This window comes from Rhinolophus sinicus, linkage group LG09, assembly GCF_036562045.2.
Source record: "Rhinolophus sinicus isolate RSC01 linkage group LG09, ASM3656204v1, whole genome shotgun sequence".
Taxonomy (NCBI): Eukaryota; Metazoa; Chordata; class Mammalia; order Chiroptera; family Rhinolophidae; genus Rhinolophus; species Rhinolophus sinicus.
In genome coordinates this window covers 99,662,958-99,683,452 of record NC_133758.1, presented here as the reverse complement: position 1 = coordinate 99,683,452, position 20,495 = coordinate 99,662,958, and the positions used below count along the sequence as shown (strand labels likewise).

Genomic DNA, 20,495 nt, shown 5'->3' with positions numbered 1-20,495 from the left:
GTGCACCCCAGGCCTTGTGACAGACTCTGTCCTTAAGGAATTCTTAGTTGGGGTGGGGATTTGTTGGAGAGTTTCAACTCATTTGGTAGGGTTGCATAGCACAGAGGGCTGTTGAAGCAGAGACGATGACCTAACATCAGTAAATCTTCCTTCCCTCCCGGAAATATAACAATCCCTTTTAACTTTTCCTTTTCACTTAAAAACTCCATTTCCCAAAGTGTACCGTACTCTAAACTGGTTACTTATTCCCCCCCCTTTACTATTATAATAAAAAAAACATTCGTGAATCACTTGAATGGTTTGCTGTCATCTCCTCATCTCCAGCTGTCATCTCCTCACCGCCTTGAGCCCTTCTTCAAAGGCTTTGAGGCCTTTGACACCTGGAATTTCAACTCCCGCCAGTTTTGGGGGGAGCATTCGTGACGACACAGCCGGTCCTTCTAATGTTCTTTCTCTTGGAAACCTCCTCATTTTCAACAACGTGCACCACTTTTTGGTTTCAGCTTTCCACACCATCAGCCTGGCCTGCATTTGCCATCCAGCAGGGCTGCTTCACTCAGGAGGTCTTAAAGACCAACACCCCATGCTGATCACAATTTACAATCTCCCGGCCCCGTCGCTACCTTTTTCATTACATCTATTCTTGGATATCACCGGGTCCTTCGGTTCCATTCACTTCAAGTGGATCAACCCTCTTTTGATTTTCCTTTCTTTTCTGAGCCACATACACCTCACTGTGCATCCCTCTATTGTGTATGTGTGTGTGTGTGTGTGTGTGTGTGTGTGTGTGTGTGTGTGTGTGTAGGAATGTAGGCTATATATATTTTGTTTCAAAATATTTCTACTGATACAGAATTTACATGCAGTACAATGCACAAGTCTGGAGAACTTTTACATACGTATCACCTATGTAACCACCACCCAAATCAAGATATAAAATATTTCCATTACCCCATATAATTCTGCTCCTTTCCAGTTAATAACCAGCCTCCAGATGTAACCACTATCATGACTTCTAATCAGCAGAGATCAGTGTTGCCTGTTCTTGAGCTTTTTGTAAATGGAAAAGTCTCTGCTTCATAGAAATCAAGATTTAAATAAATTATTAGTGGTTAGCACATGGTGGGAATTGGAGTTTCAAATATATTCCGTTAGCGACATACACACACCCACAACCCCCCACACCCACACACATACATACACAGCTGTTATAAGGAAGAGAAAAAAGTCACTTTTCTCATATGATGCTGAGATTTTTGTCTTTTACTCAGAGTCGTCTGTTCCTGGAGTCTCTCCTGGGTCACTGTTGGCATCTTGTGTCATTTAGCTCAATGTCATGATGCTCAAGGTTCATCCCCATGTCCAGCTCCAGAAACGGGAAATGGTCCTTCTGTGTCTCTCTTCTCTCTTCCCACCCTTATCACAGAGGAATACAGACAGCTTTGGGGAGAAAAATGCTTTTTGGGAACCAAACTCCTATGTAAACAGGGCAAGCATGTTATACCTTGACTTGAGCAGAGAAGGAAGCACAGTTTGCTAAAATTTTCATTGTGCGTATTCCTTTAAGCTTTCCAATATAATAATGTACAAAGTATTTTTTTGGTCTAATTTGTCCAGGATCCATGTTGTAGGAAAGAGAAGAGACAGTGTCAGGATCCAAAGGAGTCACCACCTTTATTGTTTGTCTCAATCTCTTTCTGGTCTCTAGATGAGGTTTTATGTATTCCCCAAAATCTACCCTGGGTCCTCTTTTCCTCTCCCCACCTCGTGGTCCCTAGGGAATTTCATCATCGTCTGCTGTGGCTTCAGCCATCATGTGTATGGGTGGGACCCCCACGTATGTTTATTTCAACCCAACCTTAGTCCACCCTTCCTGGATATCTCCATGTGCATGTCCCACAGGCATCTGGAAGCCAACCGGTCCCCAAACGGACTGGGACTCTCCTCTCCTCCAGATCTGCTTGCCCTCCTATAGACTAGGTGTTGATGACATGAGTCTCCCCAACCCTTCACCCGTGAGTTCTGCCTCATCAGTTCTCTCCACTTGCAGTGTCAATGCCCTAGGTCAGGGTCCACCACCTCTTGCCAGAACTCGCCTTCAAGCCTCCCTATTCTGTTCCCCTTCACCTATTCTGCTCCTACTGCCAGGGGGATCTTTTCTGATACAATATGCAATCATATCACCCTCTGATTCAAAATGCTCCGGTGACTTCCCATTTCCATCTCTCAGTCTGGCATTAAACCTTTCCTGATCTGGCCTACTTGTCACCTGCCCACTCTGCCTTTAATCTTTGAGCTTCGGTAATGTTGAGCTATCAGCATTCTCTGGATATGCTGTATGCTATGTCTTTGTGCTGCTGGTTACTTTTCCTGCAAAGCCGTCTTCCTGCTGTGCACCAGGGAAGAGTAGGGCAGCCTCCATGCTATCCCCTTTGTGAAGTCTCCCCTGATTCCCTCTCTCTTAAGCATAGGATCGTCAGTCCTACACACAAGAAAATGAACTCTGTAAACAGCTTGAGTGACTTGCAAGCTGCTCCATGGAAGCAAGCATCTTTCTGTAGTGCAATTGTCTGCATTCTCTATCTCCTCCTCATCTGTAAGCTCCCAGAGGGTAGAGTCTCTTGTTCATCTTTGCACAGGAATGATGTTTAGTATCGTTTGTTAAATGAATGAATGAATAAACAGTGTGGCACTGTGTTGGGTAATGTGCCAATAAGTTGAACACCATTTCTGCTGTGTTTAGACTTTTCTGTAGAAAGAATGACAAAGACTAAAAACATAAAAGACTGAGCAATAAATATCTGTTCTTTGTGACATGCTTATTTGGGCGTTGAACATTAGATCGGGGCCTATGAAGTGAGCATGTAATGGGAGAGCGACTCCAGAAAATTATATTCTGGTTCTGATTAGCCCGTGAGCCTTCACAACTGGGGAGGCTGGGACGTTGGGACCTGGGGCAGGAGCCGTCGTGGGGAAGACCGCTCAGAGGGCGGGGAAGGGTTTTCCAGGCTGGGTGTGGTTTTGGAAGAGGTTCCTATGCATGAGTAGAATGTTCCTAGGAAGGCCCTACGAGCGAGCAGACTTACCTAAGCAGTGGCAGGGTCAGCAGCACACGAGTGAGACAAGAAGGGGGGTGGTGAGATCATTCAGACCCACTGGCTAAGACTCCAGATTTCTCAGGTCGAGTTCCTTCCAAGTGTGCTCAGATAGTCCACCCTTGGGGGTCACATCTAATTCATCTGGCAGTACAATCCTCTCCCCAGGGCCACTGAGGACAGAAACGAGGCAGGAAAATCTTCCTCTGCCCACCTCCCACCCAGTATACATGCACACACACACGGTCACTCACTCTTTCACAAACTCACAGTATTTCAACTGAGAAGGAATGTGAGATCACAGTATTTGAGACAATTGTGGGAGAGGTCATTTGTTGTCACCTCCAAGGATATTGCTCCCTTCTGGAGCAGAGGCAGGCTAATGTGTAAGTGTACACACGTGTCCATGCACATGTGTGGGCAGCTCGTGTAAAGCACTAAGTTTGCAAATGTTCTGATGGCATTATTAGACTCCTATAATAGAAGAAGTAATTAAGCATCAGAGAGGTTAAGTGACTTGCCTTTGGTCAAAGAGAAAAGCTTGCACCAGTAACTTAAACTTTCTGAGCCTCAGCTTTCTTGCCTCAATCATGGTGGAGATGAGACTACAGTGCTGGATATCATAGTTATGGCCTCAATTCTATTCTGCTCCTCCTCTACTGTGCAGCAGCTACCTTTAAAAAAGAGAGTCAGAGAAGGTTTCAACATTGGGTAGTATTCTCCAGAGGGATTTGAAAATGTGTGGGGACATCCTTGATTGTCACAATGACTGGAGGGGACTCTACTGACTTTCAATACAATAGATCCACTCCTGCCCGTAGACGGAGTCCTGATGGGCCCAAGTCAACCAGGATAAGCCTTCTCCGTTGTCACAGTGATGAATGGACGTTCTCTTTACCCTTAACGGACTGCCTTCCCAGCTGCAATACTGTACAGGAGCCATAGCAACAGCTATAAAGGAACATTAACAAGTGGTAACAGGTGGTAGAAGTTTGGCCCTTAGTCACATCCTGTGTTGTTTCCTACTGTTTCTGGTGGGTTCATCTTACCCACGTCCACTGTACTGGAAACTCTCTAAGGGCAGAGACCCCTCTTTCAATGCTCTTCTATACCATATAGCATCCAATCCAATGCTTTGTGCATAAAGTATGCTCACTAAATTATTGCTGAGTTCAATTGGATAAATTTTGGTGTTAAGATCTAGCCTAGAAGTGTGGGCTCAGGAGAGAGTTTCTAGTTAGTATATAGGCTCCACCGGACTGAGAGCAGCCAAGGTACAGTTGGGCTAGATGAGTAATTTGTTAGAATCTCAGAGATAGAGGGCCCTTAATGTTATGGGACACTTTCCCTTTCCCACCTGTGCAACAGTTCTGGGCACCATTTTTTTAAAGAGTCACAGTGATTTTTAACCAGGGGCAGTAAATGCCTGCATTTCCCCCAGAGGTGTTTGGAAATGTGGTGGGGAACATTGAGCATTTTGGGTTGTCATATGAATGGGGAGACCCTATGACCCTTGGCGGGCAGGGGCCATGGAGTCTAAATGATCTCAAAGCACAGTCCTGCACAATGAAGAATTGTCCTGTTTCAAATGACAGTGGTTGTCCCTTTGACAAACACTGTAAAACTGGAGCTCACTTAAAGACTTACCAGGTAACGGTCACCAATGGATAATTTTTTTATGAGACATATTTCAATTCATTATAGAGAGACACTTTCTCTTTTTCTCCTTGTAGCCTTATATTTCCCCCACAAATGCTGACACTACAGTGAAACTGAAATTGGACAAAATATATTCAAAGGCCAGAAGTTTCAGTCAGTTTTTTAATTCCTATTTATTATGAGCAGATAACCAAGGAACACCAACCTCTGAGAACAGCTTCAAATGAAAGCTAGAGACCAAAACGGTCAAATAACTAGAAAAAAGCTAACTAGAAAAAGCTAACTCGGGGAGGGGGGGATATTTTATGCAATGAGAAGAAGCATAATAAAATATTATTAATATTTTTAGAGGTATAAAAGAAAATATTTTAAACAGGTGAAAATAGGATGCTAGGAAAAGCAATTCATAGGACAGAAAAAGCTCTTAGAAATTAATAAAATGACATAAAAAGTGAATATTTAAATAGAAGGGTTAGAAGATGATGTTGAGGAAACATCTCAGAAATTAGAATAGAAAGAAATGAGATAGAAAACGGGATTAAAAAGTAAAGATCAAATAATTAGAGGATCAGCCCAGGAAATGCGATTTCTAAATAAGCATCTCCAAAAGAGGGAATGGAACCAACTATAGAAAGGAAATCATCAATGAAGTAATTTAATCACATTTCCTAGAACTGGAAGACATGAGTTTCCTGACTAAAACTGCCTATCTAGTTCCCCATTCAATGCAAAAAAATAGACCCACACCCAAGGCATCACTGTGAAATTTCAGGACACTCAAGACAAGTAGGCAATATTATACCCTAAAGCAAGAATGGGAAACCATAAAAGGGAACATTCAGTTTACAAAAAAAAAAAAAAAAAAGCTATTGGAAATTAATAAACATGACAGTAATGATGAAAAACTCAAAAGAAGGATTAGGAGCAGAAAATAAAATTGAGGCATTCTCCTAAAAAGGGGAGTAACATGAAGAAGGAAAAGAGAAAACAAAAAATTAGGATGTTAGAGGACCAATCCAGGAGTTCCAGTATCTGATTAGCAAGACTTGCAGAAAGAGCGAACAAAAAAACCAAGGAGAGGAAATCATCAAAAATAGGCCCACAAAAAATAGGGACAGTTTGTCAATGATGACAGTTCAATCATGTTTCAAGGGGGCTGATAAAGTGGAGGGACTGGACTTGTTCTTTGTGTGCCAAGTAGTAAAACTAGAACCGGTAGTAGAGCTTATCTAAAGATATGTTTCATTTTAAGGAAGAACTTTCCCACAATTCAGTGGGAAATCAACTGCTTTGAAAACAAGATTGTCCCTATTACTGAAAATCATTAGCTGGTCAAACTCCAGGCTGGGAAGAAAATCTAAATGAATTTCATCCAATCAACTTCAGGGTCACTTATATATCACCCTCTTAAAAAGGTAGTCTCAAACATTTCAAGATGAAGAACACACCAGAGGCAGCACACTCTTCCTAAATTTAAAAAACAATCAAAGATAAGCTGTCATCATTGACAAACTATTCGTATTTCCCACACCCACTTGCATGGTTTTTGGTCTTCTCACATCCTGTTCAACTTCCTCTGGTTACATTCTACTTCTAAAGAGTGTGTGCACGTTCAGGACAGAATATTCTAACTGTGACCTGACCCCAGGATACCTCCTCCTTCTCTGTAAAGCTTAGCAGTTAAGAGTGGAGACTCCAGAGCCAGCCAGTCTGAGTTTAGATCCAGCTTTGACACTTCCTAGCTGTGTGACTTGAAAAGAGTTATATAATCTCTGTTCTTCAGTGTCTTCATCTATCAGATGGGGACAATGTCAGCATCTTCCTCATGGAGCTGTGAAAATTAAATGATGGGATATACGCCCAGCACTTAGAACAAAGACTGACATATAGTAGGTGCTCGGTGAGTGTGAGCTGTTAGCTTTGCCCTTAGAATCATTCTATTAATATGGCCCAAGACACCCATTAGTGGAGAATCCAACCAAACAACAAATACGTATTGAGTTCCCCCTCTGTACTAGATGCCTGGGAACAAGGAGAATGATACCAGCCCTTTGCCTGGAGGAGTCAATAGTCCATCACCGTGTTGATTAACAGCTCAAGTTCTTTGCACTTGTTTTTTTTTTTTATATTTTGAAAAAAAATAACATATTTTTAAAAATCAATTATTTTATCAAAGGTATACGTGCACATCGTTTAGAAAGTTAAATAGTATTAAAACGTTTATAACAAAACATAGGGTTCCTTGCATCACTTTTCACACTCCTCTGGTGCCTCTTCCCAGAGGCTACCACTTTTTATTCTTTTGGCCATTTCTGCTGGAGTATATATAGTAAGTCCTCAACTAATGTCTTCAGTAGGTTCTGCAAAGAAGCAAACTGATGTATAATGAAACCAATGTTACCTTGGGCTAATTGATATAAACAAGAGTTAAGATCCTATGGCATCTTATCAACATTACAAAAAATATAACGTTGAATGAAAGGCCATTATTCAGGGACCTGTTGTATACATCTTGGCACTTCCAAATGACATGCCCAGATTATACTGTTTTGAATTGTGACTTTTAGATATTTTCTATCACCCATTATGGTAAATAAGCATCCAACTCTCTTCTACCATTTTCTCCTCTGTGCCCCATGCTCCCAAGATAATACCCTTTTTGATTAAATCAAACTTCTGTGCTTACAGCATTTGTCTATGCAATACAGTTCACAACTGAGCATTGTGGACTATGGTTGTTTCTTCTTGATTCTCCTGAAATTAATTGTTGCCCTTCCCCCCCATTTGCTTAATTTTCTTTATACCGCCTTTCTAATACATACACCTTCTAACAGACACAAGGTCCACCAATATTAGGTAATCTACCAGTCTCTTTTTTCCTCTTGCATAGAGCCCCCCACTGTCACGCCTCCAACCCCATTCTATCTGGTTGGAGCGCTCTCCGTGCTGTTGCAGAGCTGTCATCCTGGGACTTCCCTTCACTATCAGCCTTGGAATTCCCTATGTTTTTCTCCTGAGTTGGGTTCCTCATCTCGTCCTCTTTCTTGGGTTACTCTTTTGTTTTTGTGGAGAACATCCTCTAGGTGTTGAGGCAAAAAGGATCTTCCCTTTGTCTTTAGCGTTCTGAAGTTTCTCAGTAGCGTTCCTGGGTGTGGGCCTATTTTCATCCCTGATGCTGGGCCCTCAGTGACCCTTTTAGGAAATCTGGAAACTCACAATATCTTTCACTTCTGAGAAATTTGCTTGAATTATTTTTTCGATGATTTCCTCTCCTTGGTTTTTTGTTCCCTCTTTCTGAAAGTCTTGCGAATCAGATAGTGGAACTCCTGGATTGGTCCTCTAACATCCTAATTTTTCCTTTTCTCTTTTCCTTCTGCCTGTTATTCCCCTTTTTAGGAGAATGCTTCAAGTTTATTTTCTGCTCCTAATCCTTCTTTTGAGTTTTTCATTATTACTGGCATGTTTATTAATTTCTAATAGCCTTTTTTTTTTTTTTTTTTTTTTAGTTTTATTTGAACTTGAATGTTCCCTTTTACGGTTTCCCATTCTTGTTTTAAGGGTATAACATTGTCACTTATTTCTTTTAGTGTATTAATGACACTTTTTAATTTATTTTAATTGCTGAGTATTTTGTTTCCTCCAAGTTGCTTTTGTCTCCTTGTTTTGTTCTCTAGTTTTCTTGTTCTAGGCCTTCAGTAGATATCTGGTAATTCTTGGATATCTGCTCAGGATTAGAGTAGAGGCCTAAAAGTTAACTGGAAGCTCTGAGTTTACAGATGGGCTTATTGACTTTGATCTTCACTGTACTGATCTGAAAGCACTGTTTATTTTAGGAAACTTCTGATTCATTTTTCTCTGGTCTTTTTCCTTGGTTGGTCACATTCTTTGGAAGGAAATTTTTCTTATCTCCCAGAGTTCTGGTAGTTAATTGGGGCAATAGGTCCAGCGAAGGAGGGCTGGGAGTCTCAGCATTTTATGGTCACTAAATGCCCTAGTTTGTGGTACTCTTCCCAAACTAACAACTGGGCCGTTGACCTCCAGTCCAGAAAGAGTCCCTTCAAACAACAAAACTGCTGTCTTCTATGGGAGTGGGCAAGAGCAGGGTACAGACCCAGTGGTGTAGGGCAGGGAGCGGACAGACGGCTCGAATTGCTTCTCAAACAGCCTTCACTCAGAACTTTTTAGGTTTGTTTGCTTCATCTTAGCCCTCAGTTCTTGAAATATCTGGTGTTAGGCCATATTTAGGCCAGGAACGGGAGCTTTCTTATCTTAAAAGCCATCTTGTCTTGCTTTGTACCTAGTACCTGCCTGCTTGTGTTTGCCTTAGGCCTGGAGAAGCTGCCTGGAATGTAGAAACCATCTTATCCTGTCTTGCTTTGCACTTCGTCTCCTAGGGGCTTGTGATCAGAGGGTGGTTGAATGGAGGCCTGGGGGCCAGGGTGGAGCTGGAGGGCTTGCTCTTGCCCCAAACGCTTGGTTGCTAGAGACAATACAACAAAACCCCCCTGAAGCACTGAAGCAACCTCCTTTGCCCCCTCGTGTAAAACTCCATACCCCTTTTTGCTCAGGGAGGTTATGGTCTTGTCTAGCCTGACCTCCCGCAGCTCAAACACACCATAGACCAATTGTGGTCTCCCATGACTCATTCCTCTGGCCGTGCCTAACATTCCTGGGTTTCTTTGAGGACTCTGCACTGAAAATTTCATTGGTTTTTAGTTTTTGCCATTGTTGGCTTAGAACTCAATATTCTATGATGTGCTGTTACCTCAGTCCTAACTACGTATGAGCTGCATTATATTACCAGGATTGCATTTCTTTCTTCCTCCCTTCCTCACCATTCCTTCCCTCCCCTCTACCTTCCTTTCTCTCTCCCTTTCTTTCTCTCCTTTTCTTTCTTCCTTCCTTCCTTCCTTCCTTCCTTCCTTCCTTCCTTCCTTCCTTCCTTCCTTCCTTCCTTCCTCCCTTTCTTTTTCTCGCTCTCTCTCTCTTCTCTCCTTTGTTCTCTTTCTGAATATTAGCCCTTCTGGGTTGATTTTTTTTTTTTAAAGCCCTTTTTCTCTTTTCAAGTTCTTTCTCTTTTTCCTGTTCTTTCTGGGAGATTTACTCAGCTTTATTATTTAACCCTTCTATTAAGCTTTTCTCCTCTGCTATCACATTTAGAATTCCCAAGGGCTTTCTTTTTACAAATAGTGTTTTGTTACATGAATATGCTATCTCCTTTTGTCTCTCTGAAGAAATTAATATTAACTTAAAACATTTTTTTCTACCCCTTATTTTTTAATTTGTCCTGAATTTCTGTTTTGGTCTTTTCTTTCAAGAATGTGGCTTTTCTCAAATGTCTTGGTTACTTATTTTTAAGAGGGAGGCACTGAAAGGAAGTTTTATGTAGGTGGGGCTTATTAGCTGGTGGGCTTTTCTGAAGAGATTTGGCAGGGTTATGTGCAGGGGGTGGAGGCAGGCTTCTCTTGGAATATGCAGTTTCCCTAGAGAGGGTTTGTCCAAACTCTTGCCTGGAGGACGTAAACCTGACTTGCAAGTATTGCAATAGCTGAGCCTGGAAAAGGTTGGCAAAAGGGACAATGTCAATATGTGCGTTTGTACCTGCATAAGTGTCTTATCCAGTGTAACTCTTTCACTTAATCTCTTTGTTTCCTGTTGGTGTTTCACTCTCCCCACATCTGTGGCGGAAGTCCCATATGCAAACTCCCTTATTTTTCCTTATTTATTTATTTATTTATTTATTTTTTGTAATGCCATTTTAATGGGCTTGTTGTGGGGGGTGGGGTGGGGAATAAACAGAAATCTTTCATTCTTTAAGTGGAACTAGAAGTTCCACCTTTATATTTATTCTTACCTACTCTGGCCAAGTCATGTCTTCTTCCTGAACTCATGTAATTGTTTACATGGACCTTTACTCCCGAGTCTTGTTTAATCTGAAAGGGCATATAGGGATTTTGATTCTGCCATTTAATGTAAGAGTGAGAGTACTTAGACGTTGGGTCAGGCTCCTTCAGGAGCCTTAGGGCTCTGGAATATGGGTCAATATGCCAACTTCTCTGTAGGGTCGCTGTGGGGAAGAGACAGGAGGCAATGTAAGGAACAACCGTGCACGCTCTGTGTGCACTACCGCGACCCAATGCGTATGCTGAACTCACACAGCTCACAGTCATCTTCGGCACTGGGCCCCTGGAACTGCTCATGCACCTCTGGGAAGCTCTGTTGACGTCCTGGTGTTATGCTTCATTCTGTATTTGCTCCTCTAGATTGCCAGTTACCCCTTCGTTCTGGAGCACGGTTTCTTAAGAAAGCCTGGGCAATGCAATTTTTCCTTCTTAAAATCTTGCATGCAACTGACGCACTAACAAGAGGTAGCAACCTGATTAAGACAGAGTGGACACTAGTAAATTTGACAACTCGAACTGGCCAAAAGCCATTGCTATTACTGTGGAATGTGAACAGAATTTTATTTTTAAAAAATGCTTAAAAATTGACAAACAAAAAGCTTAGAGAACAAATGGTTTGCAAGCTCTAGTTGGGCATTTTAGACCTTAATGAATGAGTACATTGAAAGTTTTTCTTACCTAGTCACCAAGCAAGAGGTACCCATAACACAGTCCTTTGTTAGCCTGCCTTAGAGTTACACCATGCTTTTGAAAGTAATGAAACGACTTTGAAAAACTGTCCTATAAATCACATTAGAGCACAAAGGAGGTTTTCACTAATTCAGACTGGCCATCATCCTTTTAGTTCAAAACTATCCATATTATCAAGCAGATTCCACAGTTTTGTTTTGACTAACCAGTAGACGCTTTAATGGAGCATGAAGAATCTGTTTCCGGTTCTCATCCAGAGCCCAGGAAGCTGGTTTAATGACAGGGCTGAGTTGCGGTATTGTGGGGAGGGGAGGGAATAGCACTGTGGCCAGTGTTCACATCGGGTCCTTAGTTCTGTGCTCCATCTTCTTCCTGTGTCCACCAGTCTTCAATGACAGCGCAGGAGGAAAGGGACTTGTCCTGGCCTTGGGTGTATTCACAAACATCCGTTAAGAGAACAGTCTTTAATTAGGGGAGAATACTTGTGACCTAGAAGTTGTGTAGGTGGAACGTGGAGTTTTTAGAACAGTTCCTAAGAAGCCAGTGTACTTTTACCCCCATAATTACTGCAAGCATGCTATGCATTATTACTAACTTTGTAAATGTCCAATGGATTTTTTTTGTGTGTGGCAGTAACATTTATAGAATTCACTTTCAGTGCTTTACTTATCTGTGCTATAGTTTAGACTTAAGGTAGTTGTAAAATCCTCAATTGTTGTATTGCAAAGCTCAACTACTGTGACATCATCATTTGTTAATATGTTTTCTAAACATAGGAATAAAATTTACTCCCAGTAATCATAATATTGCAATTATTAATGTCCTTAGAAACTACCTTTTAAGTAAAAGGTAAGGAGAACATCAGAATGCCTATTAATATATAATTTCCTTCTCAAGAAATGAACCTTTAATTTTCATCATGGTAAGATGGAGTTCCTTTATGGAAGTATCGGTGAGATGTAAGATGCAAAAAAATTGAGTCCCGTCTAAGCAACTGAGCAAAACGAGTTGGGATTCGGGGCAGACTCATGTAGCCTGAGTTCAGCTTTCAGAGATGCCCTACTTGTGAAGCATTAGGTGGGGCTGAGGAGGAGAAAGTGAAGCAGCAAGGGTCCTAGAGCATGTCAAATGCTGTGCTTATTTATTTTTCTTTCTTTTTTTTTTTTTTTTTTTTACTGTTTATCAGGGAAAATTTCAAACATACACAAAAGTAGAGAGACTCATATCATGAGCCACCATTGCAAACATTTGTTTTTAATCTAATGCCTTCATCCTGACGGGGGGAAAAAACAAAGTGGCAAATAGTATAAGAAGTGCTTACAAACATGGAAGAACTTAAAAGCCACGGCAAGGACTTTTTCCTTGGCTGCCCAGGTCTACTCCTTCTCTGATGAATACCAGCTTCATAGAAATACCATCTTTTAACAGCAAAAATGCTTTCTGAACCTTGACAGTGACCTATTTATTTCTCAGGACTCACACTGATGGGATAGAGCTATGGGCAGGCTCATGGGAAAGGCTCTGGGCATCTGACCTCACCAGCCACTGTCCTAAGTCAGGTGCAGGTGGAGTCAACGGTAAGAGACACAGCAGGAGACATATATGCTAAAAAGGCACCTTCACAAATCCACGGTGGCCTGGAAAGCTATCAGGTGAGGGGCAGGAGAGCAGGTGGGGGTGCAGTTGGAAACTGTACTTGCACTTGGAATTCCCACTCACCTTTCAGGCTCTTAGTGACCGTTGCCCAGGTGGGTGCTCCAGGGAACAAAGCCTGCACATTCCTTTTTCAGAGGAATGTCACTGTTTAATGTACCCATGGAAAGCCCTAAAACCCCCAGGGCCTTGCAAAAACAGATGGGATTAGTCAGTAGTGACATTTACTGGGTTTTTTCCTCCCTTCCCCCTTTCTCAGGAATGACAAAAGTTTTTCTTCTCTCTACTTAGTAAACGTATCTCCCTTGAGGATTTTCACCTTATGAAAGAAAGACATGGTTAAATTCTGTACTGGATTTATTGGATTTTATTGCAAAATAGAAATAATCTAAATTGCTGTAGCCAGTTTTGGAGAGGTGTTTCAATGAAGTTGATCATGGAAAGGGCTGAAATGGAAGCCATCAGTTAGAAAATATTGGGGTTGAATTAGTAAACAGTTGAAAGGAGTGAATCGTCTGAAGTAGTAAAAGTCTGAAATTTCTCAGCCCTCCATTTGGAGAATGACCGCTTTCCACATAGTGGAAACCAAAGAAACGTTTATATAAATATAGAAAAATTCTTTTCTAACCACAGTGGTAGGTATCCAGGACCCACACCTGCTTTATACAGTGATGAAATGTAACCGCATGTTCTGACATCAAGGGTGTGCTCATTGAAAAAGAAACCCAGTGAGAGGCAGGGTGCTAGCAATCAAGGGGAAGGCAGTGGACTGCCCATTCATGGTTCTGTTAGTTCATCCATTCATGCATCCATTTATTCATTCATCCATTCATGTCTTCTTTCTCGAATACTCCTAGCAGGTTACCTCCTACTCATCCTTCAGATCTCAGCCAAACTTCACTTCCTCAGGGAAACACCTCCCCAGCCTCCTCCACCTCACCTCCACGTCCACCAAACAGGTCGGTCAGATTCTTACTGAATTACTTTCTGTGGTGTGTTATAGATACTTAGTAAATATTTGTGGACTCCATGAACAAGCTAATCCATTCTTTCATGCTCTTTGCCTCTTCACTAAGCAATAATTTACTAAATAACAGCTGTGTGAGAACGTGAGAACTCTGGCCAGGTGGGCCAGGCTGGGAGGAGAAGCAACCTTTCATACCTGAGAACTCAAAACAAGTCAGGACCCACCTTCTTCAAAACCTGAGGGAGCTGAGAGTGAGGTGGATTTCAGCCAGGGTCTAGGGGTGAAAGTGTATGGCGCTAATGCAAAGGGACAGAGAGATAGGAAACAGTGGAAATGAAGTTTACACTTGTGCCAAGCTCATGTGACTCTTAGAACCTGAAATACCATTTTCCTGGTGAGGAAGCTGTGGCCTAGAGAGATTTACTGACTGAAGTCACAAAACTGGTGAACTTGGATCTCTGAGATTTCTTTGAGCTGATTCAAAGAAGTTGTGGATTGAACTATTATATTGGAACCGGCAGTATAATTTGGTGCCTTGGATTTGAAGGGGACAAGGTATTTCCAGGTAAGTGAAAGGACTCAGTATGGATCCCAGAGGAAACGTCTGGAAGAGAAAGGGAATACTTCAGAGTCTCAGGGCTTTTCTATGCTGGGATGGGGGGCAGAGGGCTACCAGCAACTCCACCAGGAGAGTGTTCTGTAAGGGGGCTATTCCTTCAGCAGTTGATCCATCCACTGCCATCTTACCAAAACGTAAACTTTTCTCATGGCAGTGAGACATTCATTCTTCCATGTAACTTGGCTGTTCTATCTAACAGGCTGTCGATTGTGTCTTTTTGAAATAACTGCACCTTGTTTGCAGGGTTTTGGTGGGTACAAAGCCCTTCCACATACATTAGCTTGCGTGGCCCTCTGATACTCCTGTGAGGAAATTAAGACTAGAGAACTTATGGTTTACTCAAGAGCCACAGGGCAGGTTAGTGGAGGGAAAACTCTGGAACTTCGTCCCTGACTCGGGTCCTAGTGTGTGGACAACATGAAAGGAAGTGTTTCTCCAACAGGCTGGAGACACATAGCCAAGTGGGACAGGGGCTTTGAAAGCACTCAGATTTCATTTTTAATACTCAGTCTATGTGCCATCTTTCTCAGAGTCATGTCTTACCTGGAGCTTTTTCATCTTACCATGTGCTGTAGCAGAAGGTGACAGACGTGAGCAGCAACCTATAAGCACAATGATTGTTAGCAATCAATTATACAGCATTTACTGTGTGGCAGACACCAAGTGTTTCATATGCATGAATTCAATTAATCTCACAATAGAAGTGTGAGATAGGTGCTATAATTATCCCCATTTTACAGGTGTGAAAAGTGAGGCGCAGAGAGGCTAAGAAACTTAAGCTTTCACAGCAGGCTTGGTGTCTGAGGTCTGTCTTCTTAGTCACCACATTTTTTTTCCACTTACTGACTTTTTACCTATAAAATGATTAAGCCATTTGAGTTCAAAAGAAAGTCCTCAATATCATACTCTAGAAAATACTCTGAAAACTCTGGATTTCAAAAAAGAAAAAAAAAAAAAAGCTTTTCTTTCCAACGTAGTTTTCTAGAAAATTATGCTTCTTGAATAGGCAATCCCCATGCACAGTACAACTCACAACTACTACAGAGTGTGTAAAAAGGTCAACCTGTCTACCTTTCCCCCAGCTGCTCTGCTTCCCTGTCTGGAGGCATCTACTGCTAACAGTTTCTGATGTTGAAAATGATGTTTGGAGATGTGCTCTCTCATTTGTGCTTAAAGTAGAAGGAAATCATGAAGCAGGGTCCCCAGCTCTGGCCTCAGCTGTTTCCTCTGTCAGGATTGAGCACTTCTGGGCCCTCAGGCAAACTGGCAAATCTCTGGGACAGAGGAAATCTCTGGGACAGACGAGTGCCAAGAGATCTTGGCCCCACATCAAAGCTTTTAGGCTTAGTGGGAGGGGAAAGGGGATTCTGAGGAAGAAGTGATTTCCTCACTCCCATGGCAGAGCGCCACCTTCCCCCACCAAGGAATCATTTCTGAGTGTTTTGGTTTGGAGGGAACACAGTGGGTGGAGGTAAATCTTAGAGGGCTTTTTCTTTGACTATTTTGGAAGACACTGATTCTGGAAAACACTGAGCACTGCTTGGGGACCCCTCCATCACAGCAGCCATGATAAAGGGGAGTGCCTTCTTCTTCAGCTCACCCCAGATCACTGCACAGTGCCGGCTCCTCTGAGGGTCCTGGGAGTGGTGATGGGGGGTCATTGAGGCAGTCGCCTTGAGGGAGGTGGCCACTCAGTGGGTGTCAGAGATAGTGCTTCACAGGCCACCCTCTCCAGGGGGCTCCAGAGGAAGAGAGGAACACAATGGCAGTCTTGACTCCACAAAATGTAGCTGTGCATAGAAAACACACATGGGATAAAAAATGTTTTCTACTCTGCACAGGGCATCCTCTTGTCCTGATTCTTTGTTCGTACCACTCTTCTTGCCTGGATTGGTCTTTTTCTTCCCTTTTTCTGTCCAATTCCTGCTTGTCCTCTAAGATGTGGTCAGGCAACTCCTTCTCTATGTTCCTACCCCACCTCCAGCCCCTGGCCCTGCATGTCTGTCATTACCTGACTTGTACTAACATTACCTGCTAATGGGTCTGTCTGAGACCATGAATTTCTTCTGTTTAGGGGTGGGTTTGGTCAGTTTTGTAGTTGTGGTGCCTGGCTTTCAATAAATATATTGAGGAAGTGTTGAGTTCCTCTGAAGGATACTCTGAACTCCACACAAGGTACCGTTCGTGCTTGCAAAAGATTCCTCAGTGACAGTTTTGGCCATCTAATAATCAAATTTTTGCTAGCTTGGCAGACTAGAGAATCTGCCTTTTGGTTGTGAGTGGGGCTACAATGCCTGCTAAATCCTACATGATTTTGATTTAAGAGTGAGCATGTCTGGAGTGAGACTGTACTGGAAAATGAGCCACGTTAGCACGTCACCATAACCATTTCGTTACCTTGGATATCCATCAAAGCACTGGCTGGATTACTCAAGTTTGGGTCACTGGAAAAACAAAAAAAGAAAAAAAAACCAATTGAGAAATCTCATCCTATTTCTGTGAAGGCAATATTCTGTGAGAGTATGTCTAGAGAGTTTGAAGAAAGACTGTATTATTGATTTTCCCCTCATGCTGTTTTTCTTTTTTCCAATGTTTTTCTCCATCCCAGACAGGGTACTTTAAATAATTTGACTTGGGGCAAGATTGGAATATAGAATATGGGCCATTGTGGAGGGGATAAGTAAATGCCTCATTGTTTCTAAGTGACAGAAGGGAAATGGATCATAACGGGTACACGCTTCTGGCATATAATCCTCTCTGTCACTTTAGAAGATTGTCAGGGAAGTCTGAGTTCACTGAGTAGGCCCTCTTTGTATAGTGCCAACTACATGAACGAAGTTTGTGCCTAAACATTGCAAGTCTACATCTAAAGATGCAGACTCAAGGTTTTACGCTGTGTAAAAATGGTAATTTCCCCCTTTGGAAGGCGAGGAGACAGGAATGGGAGGGGCGGGTGGGGAAATCAATGTGTAGGTAAAAAATTTGAATTTTTAGTGCCATCTTCTTAGTCATCACTTTCATTTCTGTCTTCTAGGGAAATCTGACACAGCTAGAAAGCAATGGAAAACACTAGGGTTGCATCAGATGTTGAAGAGGAACTGATCGTAGCATGGAGATAAAAATGATCTCTCTAAGTGGGATAAAAAAAACAACTGGTGATTTAGAGGTAGCAGCCTTTCTCGGGAAACCTAACAAGGCATCCAGAGGTCAATTTGTCCCTTGTTAGCAATATTGGCCCCATATTTGAATGAGGAATGGATATGTTTTAATGCTATTCCTCTTTCTCTTAGCATAGCTTTGCAAGAGTGAGCTGCAAATAAATTTTTGTCCCTGTCAGCATTCCCTGTAGAGAAGGTTCTAGGTTCACTCTGTGGAACAATGTCCACAATAGATTGAATGTGGTTATGGTTTTCCCTTCATTCTCTTGGGTAAGTGGATTTCTTTTATTCATCCCTAACTCTGCATCTCATATTAGCCTACAGTGTTACCGGTGCTATAAGTGACCCAGGGGAGAGTTAGAGAGGAAGTAAAAGACGTGGCCTCAGAGAGCTCATGGCGGGGAAACAACACAACGACGATACTAACATTCGTACAACACTTGAAAATGTAACAGTCACTTCCCATTACTTCACCTCATTGGTTCTCTCCACAAACATGTTGCTTAGGCTTTACTATCTCCATGTGACAAATGAGGACAATGAACCTTGGAGGAATTAAGGAACTTCCCGGAATCACCTTCCAGTAAATAACCGAGTCTGAACTTAGAAATACGTAGAATTCTGACTCAAAAAGTATACTAGATTCCATTGAAAACTGGCCAGTATAGTCCAGCATCTGTACCCGTGCATGATGCTAAAGCTTCGTGAATGATCAGAGTGGAGTGGGGTCCCTCAGGGACGGTATCTTGGGGGAGGAAGCAGCGCACATGGGTTATTGGAGTCAGAGGAGACCCTGCTGTGGGGAGAGGGGAGAACAAGGGCAGGAATGAGCAGACATGTGGGGAAGGGGGAGGAGCCAGACCGTCTCAAGCAGAAGAACCATGGTTGGGAATATAGAGGGACAAGTCTAGGAGACATTGGGGATGTGTATCTAAGGGGCAGGGGAAAAGTACCGCCAGGAATTTTCTTTCCTTTGCCTCGGGGAGCGCACAGCAGAAGGGCTGTGAGCACTCGTAAGGACATGTTTTACCCTGGTACCTCAATGGGTAGAAAAGGGGGTTGCCAAATGAGTTATATATGGAAGTTGTGCAAGGGAAGTTCTTATGCAAAATGACTAAACACGCTCCATTGCCTGGGCTGGTTACTTATAAATGTGGCATATGTGCAGAAGTTGATGGGAGTCCAAACATTTTAATCTCTCAGAGAATAAAATGAGAATAAAGTTGTTCTAAAAGACAAGAGGGATCTGGGTTTCCTGCAGTGGTTGTTGGCATTCTGTCTCTCGGTTGTAGTGGAGATAGTTTTAGCACATTCCCATCCAACATTTCCTATATTTAGCAGTGACATCTTGGAACTTGGGAGGAAACTGGGTGACAGAGCCTCACTCAAGGGAGGGAATGAAAATTTGGGGGTGTGGAGGGATGAGAGACGTGGTGCAGACCTGGATGGTCTCTACAGTTAATGCAACTTCCTAGCCAGAAGTCACTTATTAGATCACTGAATTCATAGGACCAAATGCATTTGGGTCACTCCAGTTGTCTTGAAATCTGGAACTCACAGGACTGGGAGTGGCAGCTGGTCGTGTCAGGGAGAGGGCTCTGCACAGCATCACAAGCACAGAGACAGCTCTGCACTCATGGGAGACACCCCTGGGACCCACAGCACCAAAGTGGGAAGGCATACAGAGCCCGGAGAGGGGAGCCGAGTTATCGACATACTCTCCCTTCTTCCTCTGCAACTTCCAGGTGGTTCCAGGGAACACACGATGGAAAGAGACCCTCTAAGAGTTAGTGCCTGACTGGCTGCACCCAGAGTCTCATCCAGTGGGATATTTGCTGAATTCTGACGCTGAGACTAGGGTTTGCTTATCCATTTTCATTAAGAGTATAGGGTCTAGGACCATGGGGTGTGCTGAAGTTCTTAGGGCTTGAGTCTCCTCTGTAAAATACGGATGGTGGTAAAACTGGTGAAGTTGTGGTGAGGAGCAAATGAGATAATGCACGTGTTGTAATTTGGGTTCCATGGGACACAGATTATGAGATGGAGGTTTGCTTGCAGGAAGGTTATTGGGGAGTTGTGTGGGGATCAAGACCTTTGGGAAAGTGGAGATAGTGTTACTGGGCAGAGGGAGAAGGTGAACGGTGATGCAGTTGTAGGAAAGGCCTCACAAATCCCATGGGTGCCAGTCAGCTGCAATAGTCCTTCAGAATTATCCGAAATCGAGACAAGGGAGGTCAGTCTTACATCCCCACATTGACCAGTCACTGGATGTGAGCTGTCCCCAGGAAGGGGGTTTGATCTTAGACAAAGAAACTATCAGCATAGGGCAATGCCTGCAGAGGAATTAACAGCTGATAGCTGTTCGCTGCCAATCCTCCCAGGAATGAGGGGACTGAGTGCTTGAGCCCTGATGGAGGTGATGCTTCTGAGTGATACACCACACACCCACTGCAGTCCAGGCTTTGCTCCTTGGCTTTAATTGCTTCATAAAATAAGTTCTGAGAACAGCTCTTCCAGGATTCTGGTGGGCTGCTTTTACTGGGGCAGCTTACAAGAGGAAGGTGAATGGAAAGAACTAGAACCTTCACCACAGCAGCTGTTCTTGAGGCTGCAACTGATACTCATTATTGTCCTTCTCTGCTACCTATGCTAGTTTTTCCTTACCTTTATCTGCCCCAAGAGGCTTACTTGGGGCGGGGGGTGCAAACTAGTCTGTGGCTGTCGTACTTACCCACTTTCCAGTAAGAGACA

At 42.9% G+C, this 20,495-nt stretch overlaps 1 protein-coding gene across 4 annotated transcripts in view; it reads left to right on the top strand.

Moving 5' to 3' along the window:
- RAPGEF5 (Rap guanine nucleotide exchange factor 5) overlaps positions 1-20,495 on the top strand; it is a 430,438-nt gene that overhangs the window by 10,149 nt on the left and 399,794 nt on the right. The window lies entirely within an intron of this gene.